The following is a 17,140-nucleotide window of genomic DNA, read 5'->3' on the forward strand; positions in this document are numbered from 1 at the left end:
GGTTTCAAATTTCAGCTGACAGGTTTCAAATTCGACGCGTTTTTTCTTTATTTTTTTTTTTTGTTTTCTGTTTTTTTCTATAAATAAAAGATATTTAATAAAACTTATATTTTTATAAATTAAAATAAAAATAAAGAAACTTATAAAACTTAAATATTTAACAAAATCTTAAAAAATACTTATATTTTTGTTTTTCTTTTTATATTTTTGAATAATTAAAACGTATTTTTACAAAAACGAATTTTTAATAGAAGTAAGCTAAAAATCTTTTTTTTTTTATATTAGCGTTGCGCTTCCGGCTTTTAAGATAATCCCCGGCAGCGGCGCCAAAAATACTTGATGTTATGCGAGGTGTATATAAAATAGTTATTAATTTTAGCAGGAAATACTATTAAATACGATACAATTTTACACAAGATATTTATTTATTTATAGAATGGATATACTTAAACCTTGCTACAACACTTATAGGCAGTGTACCTAATCGTACAGTAGTGTAGTTTTTAGTAAGTCCGGTTCGTTCCACAGGGAAATCTTTAAACAAAGCTCAACGCTATATTAGTTTACTTTTATTAAAAATACAAATATATATATAAGTAATATTATTATTATAAAGGGGGGTTTTTACCGTTTAATGACCGGTTTGTCGATTTTAAGACTTTAGTCGCAGTTAAAACCTAATGTAAAATATAAAATAAATACAAGACTTAAATTAAAGCGTAAAGTAAATAACGATAATGAAATTGCGAATAATAAAAGTGCGATAAAATAAACTTACGATAATTAAAAAGTACGATAATTAAAAGTGCGATTAAATAACAATAAATAAAAGTGCGATAATTAGAAGTGCAATTAAATATAAAATAAAGGAAATTAAATATGAAATAAAAGAATTATGCTTATTTAAACTTCCGTAATCATGATGTTTGACGTGTTGATTTTAGTTTTATGCCCATGGGTTAATTGTCCTTTGTCCTGGATTATTTAATATGTCCGTCTGGTTTTTGTCCATAACAGTCCATCAGTCATAAATATAAAGTGCGAGTGTCCTCATCAAATTATTCTTATACCCGAAGTTAAATATTCCAACTAATTGGGGATTCGAATTGTAACAAGGTTTTAATACTTTGTTTAATGAATACACCAGGTTATCGACTGCGTGTAAACCAAGGTTTTACTACTTTGTTAACAATTACACCAATTACCCTTGAATGTAATTTCACCCCTGTTTTAATTATTCTAGTGGCTATTAATCCATTCCCGTGTCCGGTTAAATGAACGATTATTCGTACATATAAATACCCCGCCCATCGTGTCCGATCGAGTGTATATGGTAATTTATAGGGACGCCCAATTGTAAATCTTTATATTAACATTAACAAACTATCATTTAGTTAAACAAATATAAAGCCCATTAATAGCCCATAGTCTAATTTCCACAAGTGTCGTTCTTTTGTCCAAACCCCAATTATGGTACAAAGCCCAATTACCCAATTTTAGTAATTAGCCCAACATCATGATTACTTCGTTTTAAATAAACATAATAATAACTTAGCTATGAGACATTAATGTAAAAAGGTTGAACATAACTTACAATGATTAAAAATAGCGTAGCGTTACAAGGACAGAATTTCGACTTACACCCTTACAATATTCGCTAACATACCCTTATTATTAGAATTATAATTAAAATTAAAATATAAATTATAAATATAAATATAAATTTTACGTATGAATGAGGAAGAAAAAAGATGATGATTTTGATCAGAATTCGGTTGGCTGCAGTTTTCAATTTTGGGGCTCCGCGACTCGCGGTGAATTTTGCCTTCAAACTCCGCAAGTCGCGGAGTTTGAAATTCCAGCTCATATCTTGGAGTCTTTCTCTGCCGACGGTTTTTATTTATAAATATAATATATATATAATTAATATAATTAATTATATATTATATTATATTTATATACCTAGTTAACTTGTAATTTTTAGTCCGTTGCGTCGAGCGTTAAGAGTTGACTCTGGTCCCGGTTCCGGATTTTCGAACGTCCTTGCGTACAATTTTATATTTTGTACTTTGCGTTTTGAATCTTGTACTCTTGTAATTTCGAGACGTTTCTTATCAATAATTGGAACCTTTTTGATTGTCTTTTGTACTTTTGAGCTTTTTGGTCGTTTGCGTCTTCAATTCGTCGAATCTGTCTTTTGTCTTCACCTTTTATTATTTAAACGAATATCACTTGTAAATAGAACAATTGCAACTAAAAGCTTGTCTTTCTTGAGGAATAATGCTATGAAATATATGTTCGTTTTTAGCATTATCAATGGACTCGTATACACACCGGTGACAACCTCAAATAAGTCGAATGGATCTACAAGATCGAAAGTCAACAATAAACATAAAAAATTAATCGATCCTAGTTGGAAGAAAAATGAGAAACGACCTGATCAGTGTTTTTTTAAAAGAGTAGCTCGAGACTCTTCATCGTCAAATACAACTAACGATCAACCTAAACAAAAATGTAAAAATAAAGTCAACAAATGGAAAGGTTCCTCTAAATTCCTCTATGTCAAACACTTGGCCAGAAGTGGATCAAGGCTGAGGTTATCATAGGCCATTAAAATTAATGGCGTCCCTGCAAAGAAAAGCTACAAGACTGCAAAGCAAAGCTCGAAAAATAAATCCACAGATTCAAAAGTTTCAAAAAATTCCAGCATTAGGACTAAGGAGTTAGGTATGAATATTGGAATTCGCATGAGTAATGGACAATAAATCATCGAGGACTGTAACATTGATTCTGTAAGTTTTTTAAATGAATATTATCTTCTTAAATGTTCGCGGTGTAGGTGATATTGACAAAGTAAATTGGTTAAAGAGACTATGCCGAAAAGAGAAACCTGCTATAATGGACCTTTAAGAGACCAAATGTAAACAAGTTGAAGATGCGTGGATTGAAGCAATTGTGGGATCCTCATATCTTAATCATGTTCAAAAACCTTCGAGAGGACAATCGAGAGGTATGATTTTAATTAGGGAATCTAAAATATTTATTGTCAACCAAGTTATAGAAGGGGAATTTTACCTTGCTATAAAAGGTCATGGACGGGTTACGACTCTGAAATAGCCATCGTTAATGTATACGGACCACACTCAACTGAGAAAACTAGATTTTTGGATAGTTTAGTTAATCTTTTAAGCTATAAAGATATGCCATGGGTAATTTGTGGGGAACTTCAACGAGGTTAGAAATGCTCACGAGAGATTTAATTGTGTTTTAATAACGACTTCATAAACAGATCTTGCCTTATTGATATTCCCATCGGGGGGAAAATTCATTAGAATTAGTAATAATGGATCTAAACTTAGTAAATTAGACCGTTTTTTAGTTTCAGAAGAATGGTTAAAATTATGGCCAAACGGTTCGGCCATCACACTAGATAGGGAGTTTTGAGATCACTGTCCAATTATCCTTAAAGACACCCTTTTAGAATTTAGCCCTAAGCTAACTCGTGTTTTTAATACATGGTTCGAAACTAATGAAGCAAATAGTATAATCCAAACCTCTTGGAACATCCCAGTAAATGGTAATCGCCAGGATTGCATTTTCAGAGATAAAAAAAACGTTAAATTTGCCTTAAAAGACAACAACAGGTCAATGGGCAATATCGATGACCAAAATACAACACATCTTCAAGCAACGGCTGTTTAGGAACAACAAGCTGAATCAAAAATTCTCACAGATGTTGAGCAACTACCATGGATCGATGAGGAAAAATGGTATGAAAAAGAAAAAAAAAAAAAATGAAGTCCAATATGTTGAAACAAAAGGCCTAGGTGAAATGGACTTTAGAACGAGATGAAAATTCAAAATATTTTCATAACAGTATCAACGAAGGAAAAATAAAAATAACATTTGAGGTATCACTGTCGATGGAATTTGGACTGAAGAACCAAGTATAATTAAAAAAGCGTGGAATTATTTTTATAACATTTTCAAGGCAAAAGAGTTACAATACGTTTGCCCATTTAATTTAGAACCACATCATGAGTTCATTGATAGTGCGGATAATGAGATGTTGGAAGTAAAATTTGAGGAAAAAGAAATATGGGAGGCCATTCAAAGGTGTGAAATTTCAAAGTCGGCTGATCCCGATGGTTTTAATATGAAATTTTTTAAAAAATATACCGGTGGCTCATAAAAGACGATCTTATTAAAATACCTAACTGGTTTTGGAACAGAATGAAGATTTCTCGCGGCTGCAACACGTCATTTATCACCTTAATTCCTAAGAAACCGAACCCCGTTGGATTTCAAGAGTATCGTCCGATTTGCCTTATCGGTAGCTACTACAAAATCTTAACAAAAATCCTCTCTATTCGAATGTCCAAAGTAATTCATAAGATCATTGGTCCTGAACAAACTGTTTTTTAAAAGGTCATAGTATCTTAGATAGTGCACTAATCGCTAAACAAATCGTGGACGAACTCAAAAGAAAGAAGAAAAAAGGATTAATTTTCAAATTAGATTTCGAAAAGGCGTTCGACTGTATAAATTTGAACTTTCTCGCTAACACTATGCAATGTCTAGGTTTTGGGAATAAATGGATTAGTTTGATTATGGCGTGTTTATCATCGGCCTCAATATTAGTGTTAGTTAATGGGTCACCTACTAAAGAATTCACTCCGGAACGAGGTGTTAGACAAGGGGATCCAATATCCCTTTTTCTTTTCATAATAGCTGCAGAAGGTCTTAATATTCTGACAAAGAGGTGTATGGAAAGCGGTTACATCAAAGGTATCGAAGTTGGTAATGATAAAGTAATTGTATCGCATCTTTAATACGCTGATGACACTATAATTTTTGGAGAATAGAACAAAAGAAATGCATCGAACATAGCGAAACTCTTAAAATGCTTCGAGGATCTTTCGGTATTAAAGGTAAACTTTAATAAAAGCAACTTGTTCGGCATCGGTGTAATCAAAGAGGAAGTAGAGTAAGTTGCTAATCGGTTACAATGTTCGACGGGTACTTTTAACGTATCTTGGCATGCCATTCGGTGTTAAAATGAATAAAGCATCTTAGTGGCAACCCATCATACATAAATTAAAAAAAATCGGATTAGAAGGCGAAATCCATATCCTTCAGCGATAGACTAACCTTGGTGAAATCTATACTTAGTAGTTTACCACTTTAATTTTTCTCATTATTTCGTGCGCCATCTTGTATCATAAATTTTCTTGACTCTTTAAGAAGGAATTTATTTCTTTCTTTTTTTTTTTGAGAAGGGGGGGGGGGGGGGGGGGCGTTAATGAAACGAAAAACTTTGTTGGGTCAAATGGGATAGAGTCTTAACTTCTTATAAAAAAATGTGGTCTTAATATCGGGTATTTACACGCAAAAAACCTAACTTTATCATGTAAATGGTGGTAGCGTTTTATAAAAGAACCTAACGCACTTTGGTACAAAATTATCTCGAGTATTTATGGTAAAGATGGTGGAATTTATGTTACTAACAATTGTAGATTGTAAATAGTAGTACAACATGGGCAGTGATAATTAAAACATGTAAAAGGTTGACATTTTTTGCATCAACTTCACAAAATCGTTTGTTAAAAAGATTGGAAATGGAGGATCAACTAGCTTTTGAAGAGATATTTGGATAGAAAATAACCTACTCCAAGAAACCTTCAATAGGCTTTTTCCCTGGAGACAAACAAGGAAGCATCAATATCAGAAAGAATTTCTATTTCAAATTCGATACACACCATATATTGGCAATGGGCTCGGCCTCCACGAGGACGAGCCTTGGCAGAGCTTAACGAACTTAACAAACTTATTATTACTTATCCCTTAAATGACAGTTGCGATCGCTGGACATGGAACCTGGACTCGACTGGACTTTTCACCACATCTGCGCTATCTTCGAAGATTGATGAGAAAAAATTTGTCGCAGCTGCCATCGACGCTGAAACAATCCGCAAGTTGTTGCTCACAAAATTGAAATCATTTCTTGGAGAGCTACTATGAAAATGATACGAACGAGAATGGAATTAGATAAACGGGAATCCATCTTGATCCCATATTATGCCCATTATGTGACTCAAATATCAAGACAGTCGATCATATTCTTGTAATCTGCTCGAAGGTCAAAATTATATGGGATCTACTCCTCAAATGGTGGAACATTCATTCACACAATATCTCACATGTATTGACGACGCATTTTTAGAAGATCAAGGCATATCAAGCAGTTCCATGGGAAAATCGATTTGGCAAGCTACTAAATGGACGTGTAGCTACACGATTTGGAAGTATAGAAATTGTAAAATATATAGTAATGAAGCGTGGTCTCCTAACAAAATTATATCGGATATTCAAACTCAAAGTTATCATTGAATTTCTAAAAGACTTAAAAGAGCTTCAATAGATTGGGGACACTGGCTAATTAATCCGGGGTCTTTCGTCACACATTCATCCCAACGATTCGGAATTGGTTAATCATTAAACGATTGATACATCGTTGCAGATTTCGTAATTTATAGCCAAACGCCATATAGCTTTGTCATGTATATAGTCATCAACTAATTGGGTTTTGCCTAAACCATGTGGGCTGGCCCTATATTTTTTTATTTTTATTTTTGGCAAAAATAACGATAACATATAACTAAGTTTATTCATCAATCGATAAAGAAGACGAACAAAAATATAGACGAACTAAACACCTACGAAGGACTAGCCCTATATGTACATTTGTATTTAGTTGGTTATTAATAAAAAACATGTTTCTTGCTTTAAAAAAAAAGAGGTATCAAATGTAATTATTTAATTTAAGAGAGGTGATTATCACATACCATTTTTTGATCCATGTATACCTATAATCTATTATAGACTTAATTATGTTTAAAATAACAATATAATTTCGACTCCCTAAATTAATTTAAGGATATAACTGTAAGTTTATAAGACAAAAGTGTGGTGTGTGAGGCTCTCTTAATTTAAGTGGAGTGATACGTACACAACTTATTTTTGTTATGTACACAACCATCATGCTTTACAGTATTGTACTGTACAATACTGTAAAGCATAATGGTTGTATACATAACAAAAACACTTTAATTTAATGATATTAAGTGTTTCTATCTTAGTTTTTTTGTTGCAAAAACATGTGTATCGGCAGGGACATGTTAGCCATGTGTTGATTTTGTCAACCCATCCAGCGGTCCCCGGTAGCCCACTGGAGCCTGGCGAAACACCATCACCAATTACCCCACAGCATGCCAGGCCCGAGATTCGAACCTGCATTGTTATTGTTGCAATCTTCGCATGCGTGGGACGAAGGGATCATTTGAGCCCGGTAAGAATGGTTTTTGATCCAATTATTTGGAAAATCCTCACCTAGTGGGAATCGAACCCTCACCTCCCCTAAAGGAGAGTGAGTCATTCACCAACTAGGCTATTGGCCCATCCTTTTCTATCTTAGTTATTATCTTCAAGTCAACTATTGTCAACTGTTCAAGTATGAATTCATTCTGTTTGTAATCTTAGTTTAAGAGTACTTTCTATTGTTCCTTTAGGGTATTTGGTTAGTTGTACTTCTCTAGGTTGTCTTTGTGTGCCTTTAGGCATTTTTTTATTTGTAATCTTAGGATTTTCATCTTTTTGATGAATTATCCTATTTGTTATAATATATTCTAATTTTTCGCTGAAAAAAAAGTTAATTCTTCAATTAACCCTTATATTACTAAAAAGGGTGGGGAATTTCGTCGTTTGATACCCACCCCAACTTAAAAACGGGTCAAAACGACATTCACCTAAACTCCCACCCAAAAACTGCAAGAAACCCCCCTCAACTATAACTAACTTATAAAAACTACCCTTAACTCCAGGGGGTAAAACATAAAATCCCTCAAATAAAATAAAAACTCCACCCAAACACTTCGACAGCCCGTATCTTCCTCCTCGCCCCGAGTTAAATTAAATTTCACCGACCACACCCTTAAACTCGAAATATTTTTATGAACAAAACGAAACTAACTACATTCGAAACGGACACTTTTTAAAAAACGTTAAACACAACGACAACCCGTATCTTCCCGCTCGCCGCGAGTTAAATTTTTTCGACAGCAGCGTCATACTCGAAATAATTTAATGAACAAAACGAAAATAAGTACGTTCGAAACGGACACTATTTAAAAAACGTTAAACACAACGACAGCCCGTATCTTCCTACTCGCCGTGAGTTAAATTTTTTCGACAGCACCGTTAAACTCGAAATACTTTTATCAACAAAACGAAATTAACTACGTTCGAACCGGATAGTTTTTAAAAAACACGACACCTACAACGGCGCTTAACACATGAGTCGTTTTCCCTTCTGTAAATACATAAATTTACGTTAAATACGTTAAATATGAATATGAAGGAAGCCCCACCGCATGGCGCTTGCCGGATCCCACTAGTTATGGTCAAATTTTAATGTATAGAAGAGAAAGAGATTCTTAAACCCTAGATCTTTCTCTATCTAAATCACAAGCGATTTGGAATGAAGATTTTCACTGGTATGCCTACTTCTTCTACCATCATTAATCCTGTTCATTTGCATTTACCTTTTCATATTTATTTTACATACTGTTCACAAAATAACTTTAACTATATCTGTTTACCTCTAGATCAAAAATCGCATTTCCATTCAATTCATTTTGGTTATTTAGCTTGTTAACATATATCTCCCTAATTTTGCTGCTTAATGTAGTGTATTTCTCAATGTTCATAGTTTCAAGTTATAATTAATGAACTAAAATTAGTCAATTCTATGTATTATTGTTCATAGTTTCAAGTTATAATTAATCAAGAAATAAAATCAGTTAATACTACTAGCACAAACCTAATAATCAAGAATCGTATAGTGTTAGCTATCTATGTAAGCTGCAATGTTTTGCTGTAATCATTTTTTATCTGCACAAATGTGGATCACTCTGCAAAGTACACCTCTGTTGTATGACAGTTGAAACAATCATTGTATAACATATATGGACTAATAAACTACAAAATAACACACTTTATTAACAGTACAAATTTGTGTTGATATGTGGTATTCACAACTTATTGTAATTATAGTAATTTGCATAGAAAGCTATGAGCTTTATTTGTATTGGATATATAAAGAGCGTGCGGTATTAGTTGGTGGATATGCCCACGTACCCAACTCCGATAGTGAAGAATGCACCTGATTGCAGTAACAAATAAACAAACATGTGGTCTTTACCAAATATAATATCGTAGCATGCGACATATAGCAGGAACAATCCCATTAGCAACTCTGGGAAGTGAAGCCTGTTTTTCGTTTTATAGTATTTATTAGTATTAGTATTAGTATTAGTATTAGTATTAGTATTAGTATTAGTATTAGTATTAGTATTAGTATTATTATGCGCTTGCTAAATTAGATTCAACTAGATATAGGTGACATGTTTTTACCTTTCTCCAAAGCGTGATCGTTTTTTCTTTGGTGCTTGGATGTTGCTTTTTTGCTTTGTTGCATTCCCAAGCTTTTCGGTCACGACCCACTCGTTGACCGGTTGGCTCCTAGAAGTCCTATAATTGTTGCCTTCGATCGATGAAAAGACATAACGTTCTCAAACAGGATCCAGAATACAAGAAGATGAAGTGACCTTAAAAAAATACGTGATTTTAGCTGTTAATATTTTCTCTAGGTTTTTTTTTCTTTCTGAAATTTACTTCTCCCAAATTTCTGTTGTGTATATCCAAGTTTAAGTTTTTGAGAGTGGTGCACACAGTAGAAGAGATCATATACAGACAATAACAGTTATTGAAAGTTTGATATGTGCTATTGAAACTTTTATAGTTGAATGCATACCAATGTTGCAAATCTCGCTACTCGGAGAGTACTATGTCGGGACTTTTATGGTAGTACTCGGCAACTCGGGCAGAATTCGGATATTGACCAAGTTTGACTTTGACTTTTTTTGACCGATTTTTAACCAAATTGAACTGATTTTCCGTGTCATCCCTAGTTTTGGCTGATTTTCCGAGTAATCCCAAGTTTGACTCTGACCCATTTTGACTGATTTTTCGTGTCATCAATAGTTTTGACCGATTTTCCGAGTAATTCCGAGTATGGCCAAGTTTGACCAAGTACTCCCCGAGTTGCAAAAACCGAGTACTCGTCGATTAATTCCGAGTTCTACGACAGTGGATAGAATCTTGGTGAAGTTGATTATGTTATTAGATACTTAACCTTTTAAACAATAGTAAGGATTGTAGTTCTGTAGTTGTATTACCTTAGGGTGCATGAAGAATTCAGAAGTGTAATTGTTGCTGGTATATATATGGCAATAGGTTTAGGAAGATGAACTTCAGGTACCATAATGCTTATCGGGATAACTACGCAGTAAAAAAAGAAGGTAACCCAATGTGCTATGATCTTTCTCACAAAGAAAAAAGCATAGATGACATGAAATTTCTTCCAGGCCGATACCCTCTGCATATAATATACGATGTATTACGTCAGTTCCAAATTATGTATCACTGAGGTAAGGAAAACATCGATGATTGATGATGTTGTACCTCACAAAAGATGATTTCTTTGGTCATTTTTCTAAACAGATTAGCTGGACCACATGACCACCGATGTTGCTGAAATCGGTACGCTTTGAAGGTACTTGGGAGTTCTTTTTTGACCTATGTGATAAGGCATCTTAGCTTTTTATTTGTCGTAGCGATATGCTCATATGCATAATAGATTATGTATCGAAGGTTAAGTTTTGGATATGAAAATTCACCTCTAAGTCTCCAACGAAGACAAATTTCCACCCTTTGAGACCGGCCCGAACTGCAAGATCCATATCTTCGACAGTGGTTCGATCTTTCCAGCCACCAGCATCTTCAATTGCCTTCAAACGCCAAACACCCGCGGTCCCTAATGTGATTATAATTCGGTAACATTTCTCTAAAAGTTGTTTTCGTTTAGGCAGCGTTTTTTTTAATTTCGACTTACCGTTGAACCCAAAAAACTGGCAAGTTGAAGAGCCAACTTCTTGTTCAACAGCGAAATGATAGGCTAGTGACATCTCTTGGAGCCGAGTCATGAGACATTCATCGGCGTTTACTACATATTAATATTAATATCATTATATAAAAATATTAAAAATAATAAATATTAGAGTGTATATTCAACACGAGGAATACGAAAGTAATCAGTAAGGTTTACCAAATTTCCATCGAGCTTGTACCAAAGCGAGTTCTTGATTGTCAAGAAGAAAAGGTACAGATCTAATGAGAAAGTCTTCATCTGGTTGAAAATCAGCATCAAATATGACTACAAATTCGCAATCATTCACATAATCTTTATTTAACCCTTCACGAAGAGCACCAGCTTTGTATCCATCTCTGTTGTTTCTCGTCTCGTATTTTACGTTCACTCCTCTCTCTATCCACTTCTTGCATTCCAATTCCACCAGTGTCTGCATATAGGCAGTTAGTTAGTTGCTTACAATTTTATATATATATATATATATATATATATATATATATATATATATATATATATATATATATATATTTGTATTTGAATTAATAAAAGGGGTGAGTACCCTTAGGACTTCATTGGTGAAGTCATCAAGAACCTGAACAACGAGACAATCAGCTGGCCATTTAAGTGAACACACAGATCCAATAAAGAGCTTGTACACCTGATAAAACCAAAAGTTAGTTTATCAGTGTCATAAATTATAGATATATAGACTACTAAACTAAGTACGATAGCGTGATTGTTGATTCCTAGTGTAATGTTTTTAGTGGTTTCGTATAGGCAGATTTTTCATCTTAATGATGTGACCTATTATACGTCATATGTGTAACTTGTTCTGTTAATTAATTTTTTATACTTTTTGTATATGGAAATTTCCGATATACGATGAATATGCATTTGATGATCGGTTACCAACTCAACATCAAAATCAGCAAAAGTTTTTATAGACTAATATACATTATATTATGAATGACGTTTAGGCCCCGAACAGGCATAGTCATATGTAGTATATATATTATATATACATATATAAATATATGTTTAAAACATGTATATACCTCTTTTTCGTTGTACATGGGTATTTGAACCAATACCATGGGGTAACGTCTGTTCTGTTCTAAATCTTCTTTAAGTGCTTCCAGTTTGTGTACTTTTTTTCCCCCATTATCTTCACCAAAAGAACCACAACCGTCATGTATACACGTTCAATGAACATCATCACCGATATCACGACACATATACAAATTGCAATTGTTAATGGTGGTATCACAAATGTCACCCTCATTTTCTGCCACACATCAGTAAAACTCCCCGTAAAATCATGGGTCCCACCCATCATTTCAGGCTCTGCAAGAAACCAGTTCTTCATGGTTTAAGTGCTTTAGAGAAAGATATAGGAAGAGGTACTTTGAAAAATTCGAAACTTTGTCTTAAATAGAAATGGGTACAGTTTTGGTTGAACACGTATTTGAGCTTAGGTGGACGACCCGGTGCATTGAGTGAACCGTTAAAATGACCACAGGCTACATGAAGCACCGACAATGATGATGACAGTATTCAACTCACGTATGTCTAATAAAGGTAATAATCTTTACCCTGTTTATTTCTAAAGTTAATGTTAACTTTTCTTGTTAATGCCTTTAATATATGAATCTTGTTTATTAAATGGTTATTCGCGTTTGATGTTCTCTCAGTAGATAATTTGCTTGTTTGTGCATGTTAGCTGATTATACATGTTAAATTAGTGTAATTGCATGCTTATCTTAATGAAAAGAGCTTAAAAAGGCTAGTTATATATAAAAAGGTTTAAAATGAGTTGCTGAACTTTTGTCGTAATTGAGAAATTCGTCGTCTTATTGTACTGCTTATGTAGGGGAGGTGAGTAGAAAACACCTATTTTTAGTTGACATTTACGTGTAACACATATTTAACGTAATGCATTCATGTTCGACAACGCCATCAAAGGTTTAATTCTTCATCTTCTTTGACAGCTGTCTCACCGACTAATGTGATCATTAAAATCGTACACACGTAAGTTGGAGATAAGGAATCAAGGATGTATTTTTGTTATACCGTAATAAATTCAAAGATATGCACTTAAAGGACAACTTTTAAAGAAGATATGTTTGATTGGACGCTTCGTTAAGACTGTGTGTAGTTATAACATGTACTTAGTATATATGATGCCTAATTGTGTTGTTAGGTTATGTAAGCCTACTTTAATTGCATTTATGGCATTTGAATATGATTAGTGTTATAAAGATCCATAGATTGAAGGGATTTTGTGAACTAATCTTTTTTTACTCATTGTCCGTTAACTATGTAAAGCTCGTTCCTGTTGGTTTTTAAAAGTTTTTTGTAATAGCAGGCTGAGTTCCTTATACTTTTTTTGCTGTTTTTTTTTTACTAAACAGTAATGTATAACGCTACACATTTTTAAGTATTTTTCTCTTAATTATATCTGTAAGAGACCTCTCAGCATACAGCAGTAATGCTTTGACCCAAATCAAGCCCACAAGCAGATAGTAAAGCTAGCTTGAAAATGTAGTGACCCGAACTTTTCCATGTTTATATATATTAATTGAGATTGATATTTACATGATTAAATGTTTCCAACATGTTAAGCAATCAAACTTGTTAAGACTTGATTAATTGAAATAGGTTTCATATAGACAATTGACCACCCAAGTTGACCGGTGATTCACGAACGTTAAAACTTGTAAAAACTATATGATGAGATATATATGGTTATATATATAGTTAACATGATATTATGATAAGTAAACATATCATTAATTATATTAACAATGAACTACATATGTAAAAACAAGACTACTAACTTAATGATTTTAAAACGAGACATATATGTAACGATTATCGTTGTAACGACATTTAATGTATATATATCATATTAAGAGATATTCGTACATCATAATATCATGATAATATAATAATTTAAAATCTCTTTTGATATTATAAACATTGGGTTAACAACATTTAACAAGATCGTTAACCTAAAGGTTTCAAAACAACATTTACATGTAACGACTAACGATGACTTAACGACTCAGTTAAAATGTATATACATGTAGTGTTTTAATATGTATTCATACACTTTTGAAAGACTTCAAGACATTTATCAAAATACTTCTACTTAACAAAAATGCTTACAATTACATCCTCGTTCAGTTTCATCAACAATTCTACTCGTATGCACCCGTATTCGTACTCGTACAATACACAGCTTTTAGATGTATGTACTATTGGTATATACACTCCAATGATCAGCTCTTAGCAGCCCATGTGAGTCACCTAACACATGTGGGAACCATCATTTGGCAACTAGCATGAAATATCTCATAAAATTACAAAAATATGAGTAATCATTCATGACTTATTTACATGAAAACAAAATTACATATCCTTTATATCTAATCCATACACCAACGACCAAAAACACCTACAAACACTTTCATTCTTCAATTTTCTTCATCTAATTGATCTCTCTCAAGTTCTATCTTCAAGTTCTAAGTGTTCTTCATAAATTCCAAAAGTTCTAGTTTCATAAAATCAAGAATACTTTCAAGTTTGCTAGCTCACTTCCAATCTTGTAAGGTGATCATCCAACCTCAAGAAATCTTTGTTTCTTACAGTAGGTTATCATTCTAATACAAGGTAATAATCATATTCAAACTTTGGTTCAATTTCTATAACTATAACAATCTTATTTCAAGTGATGATCTTACTTGAACTTGTTTTCGTGTCATGATTTTGCTTCAAGAACTTTGAGCCATCCAAGGATCCATTGAAGCTAGATCCATTTTTCTCTTTTCCAGTAGGTTCATCCAAGGAACTTAAGGTAGTAATGATGTTCATAACATCATTCGATTCATACATATAAAGCTATCTTATTCGAAGGTTTAAACTTGTAATCACTAGAACATAGATTAGTTAATTCTAAACTTGTTCGCAAACAAAAGTTAATCCTTCTAACTTGACTTTTAAAATCAACTAAACACATGTTCTATATCTATATGATATGCTAACTTAATGATTTAAAACCTGGAAACACGAAAAACACCGTAAAACCGAATTTACGCCGTCGTAGTAACACCGCGGGCTGTTTTGGGTTAGTTAATTAAAAACTATGATAAACTTTGATTTAAAAGTTGTTATTCTGAGAAAATGATTTTTATTATGAACATGAAACTATATCCAAAAATTATGGTTAAACTCAAAGTGGAAGTATGTTTTCTAAAATGGTCATCTAGACGTCGTTCTTTCGACTGAAATGACTACCTTTACAAAAACGACTTGTAACTTATTTTTCCGACTATAAACCTATACTTTTCTGTTTAGATTCATAAAATAGAGTTCAATATGAAACCATAGCAATTTGATTCACTCAAAACGGATTTAAAATGAAGAAGTTATGGGTAAAACAAGATTGGATAATTTTTCTCATTTTAGCTACGTGAAAATTGGTAACAAATCTATTCCAACCATAACTTAATCAACTTGTATTGTATATTATGTAATCTTGAGATACCATAGACACGTATACAATGTTTCGACCTATCATGTCGACACATCTATATATATTTCGGAACAACCATAGACACTCTATATGTGAATGTTGGAGTTAGCTATACAGGGTTGAGGTTGATTCCAAAATATATATAGTTTGAGTTGTGATCAATACTGAGATACGTATACACTGGGTCGTGGATTGATTCAAGATAATATTTATCGATTTATTTCTGTACATCTAACTGTGGACAACTAGTTGTAGGTTACTAACGAGGACAGCTGACTTAATAAACTTAAAACATCAAAATATATTAAAAGTGTTGTAAATATATTTTTGAACATACTTTGATATATATGTATATATTGTTATAGGTTCGTGAATCAACCAGTGGCCAAGTCTTACTTCCCGACGAAGTAAAAATCTGTGAAAGTGAGTTATAGTCCCACTTTTAAAATCTAATATTTTTGGGATGAGAATACATGCAGGTTTTATAAATGATTTACAAAATAGACACAAGTACGTGAAACTACATTCTATGGTTGAATTATCGAAATCGAATATGCCCCTTTTTATTAAGTCTGGTAATCTAAGAATTAGGGAACAGACACCCTAATTGACGCGAATCCTAAAGATAGATCTATTGGGCCTAACAAACCCCATCCAAAGTACCGGATGCTTTAGTACTTCGAAATTTATATCATATCCGAAGGGTGTCCCGGAATGATGGGGATATTCTTATATATGCATCTTGTTATTGTCGGTTACCAGGTGTTAACCATATGAATGATTTTTATCTCTATGTATGGGATGTGTATTGAAATATGAAATCTTGTGGTCTATTGTTACGATTTGATATATATAGGTTAAACCTATAACTCACCAACATTTTTGTTGACGTTTAAAGCATGTTTATTCTCAGGTGAATATTAAGAGCTTCCGCTGTTGCATACTAAAATAAGGACAAGATTTGGAGTCCATGTTTGTATGATATTGTGTAAAAACTGCATTCAAGAAACTGATTTCGATGTAACATATTTGTATTGTAAACCATTATGTAATGGTCATGTGTAAACAGGATATTTTAGATTATCATTATTTGATAATCTACGTAAAGCTTTTTAAACCTTTATTTATGAAATAAAGGTTATGGTTTGTTTTAAAAATGAATGCAGTCTTTGAAAAACGTCTCATATAGAGGTCAAAACCTCGCAATGAAATCAATTAATATGGAACGTTTTTAATCAATAAGAACGGGACATTTCAGTAAAAGTACTAATTAATGTAAATAGGTCTGACTTGACTACCTGTTTGACCCGTTTAACTCAATGGGTTAAACGGGTCATGACAGGTTAATTGAATTGGTGTTGGGTTTGAAATTCCTGACCCGTTTATACAGTGAGGTCCTGTTCAGGTTGGGTCATTTCAACCTGTGAACCCGGAATGTTACCCACAATAGTATGGTTCCACAATAAACAAAACACCTTTATTGCTTCATTTGGCATAAGATAATCAATCTTTTATCTATTTTACACATTCCAATTTTTTATTTGTTAGGGAGTATATTA

At 33.0% G+C, this 17,140-nt stretch overlaps 1 pseudogene; it reads right to left on the reverse strand.

Moving 5' to 3' along the window:
- Positions 1-8,937: 8,937 nt before the first annotated feature.
- On the reverse strand, positions 8,938-12,141 carry LOC139889020 (glucomannan 4-beta-mannosyltransferase 1-like; annotated as a pseudogene).
- Positions 12,142-17,140: the final 4,999 nt, after the last annotated feature.

Source organism: Rutidosis leptorrhynchoides, chromosome 1 (assembly GCF_046630445.1).
Source record: "Rutidosis leptorrhynchoides isolate AG116_Rl617_1_P2 chromosome 1, CSIRO_AGI_Rlap_v1, whole genome shotgun sequence".
In the NCBI taxonomy this organism is placed as follows: Eukaryota; Viridiplantae; Streptophyta; class Magnoliopsida; order Asterales; family Asteraceae; genus Rutidosis; species Rutidosis leptorrhynchoides.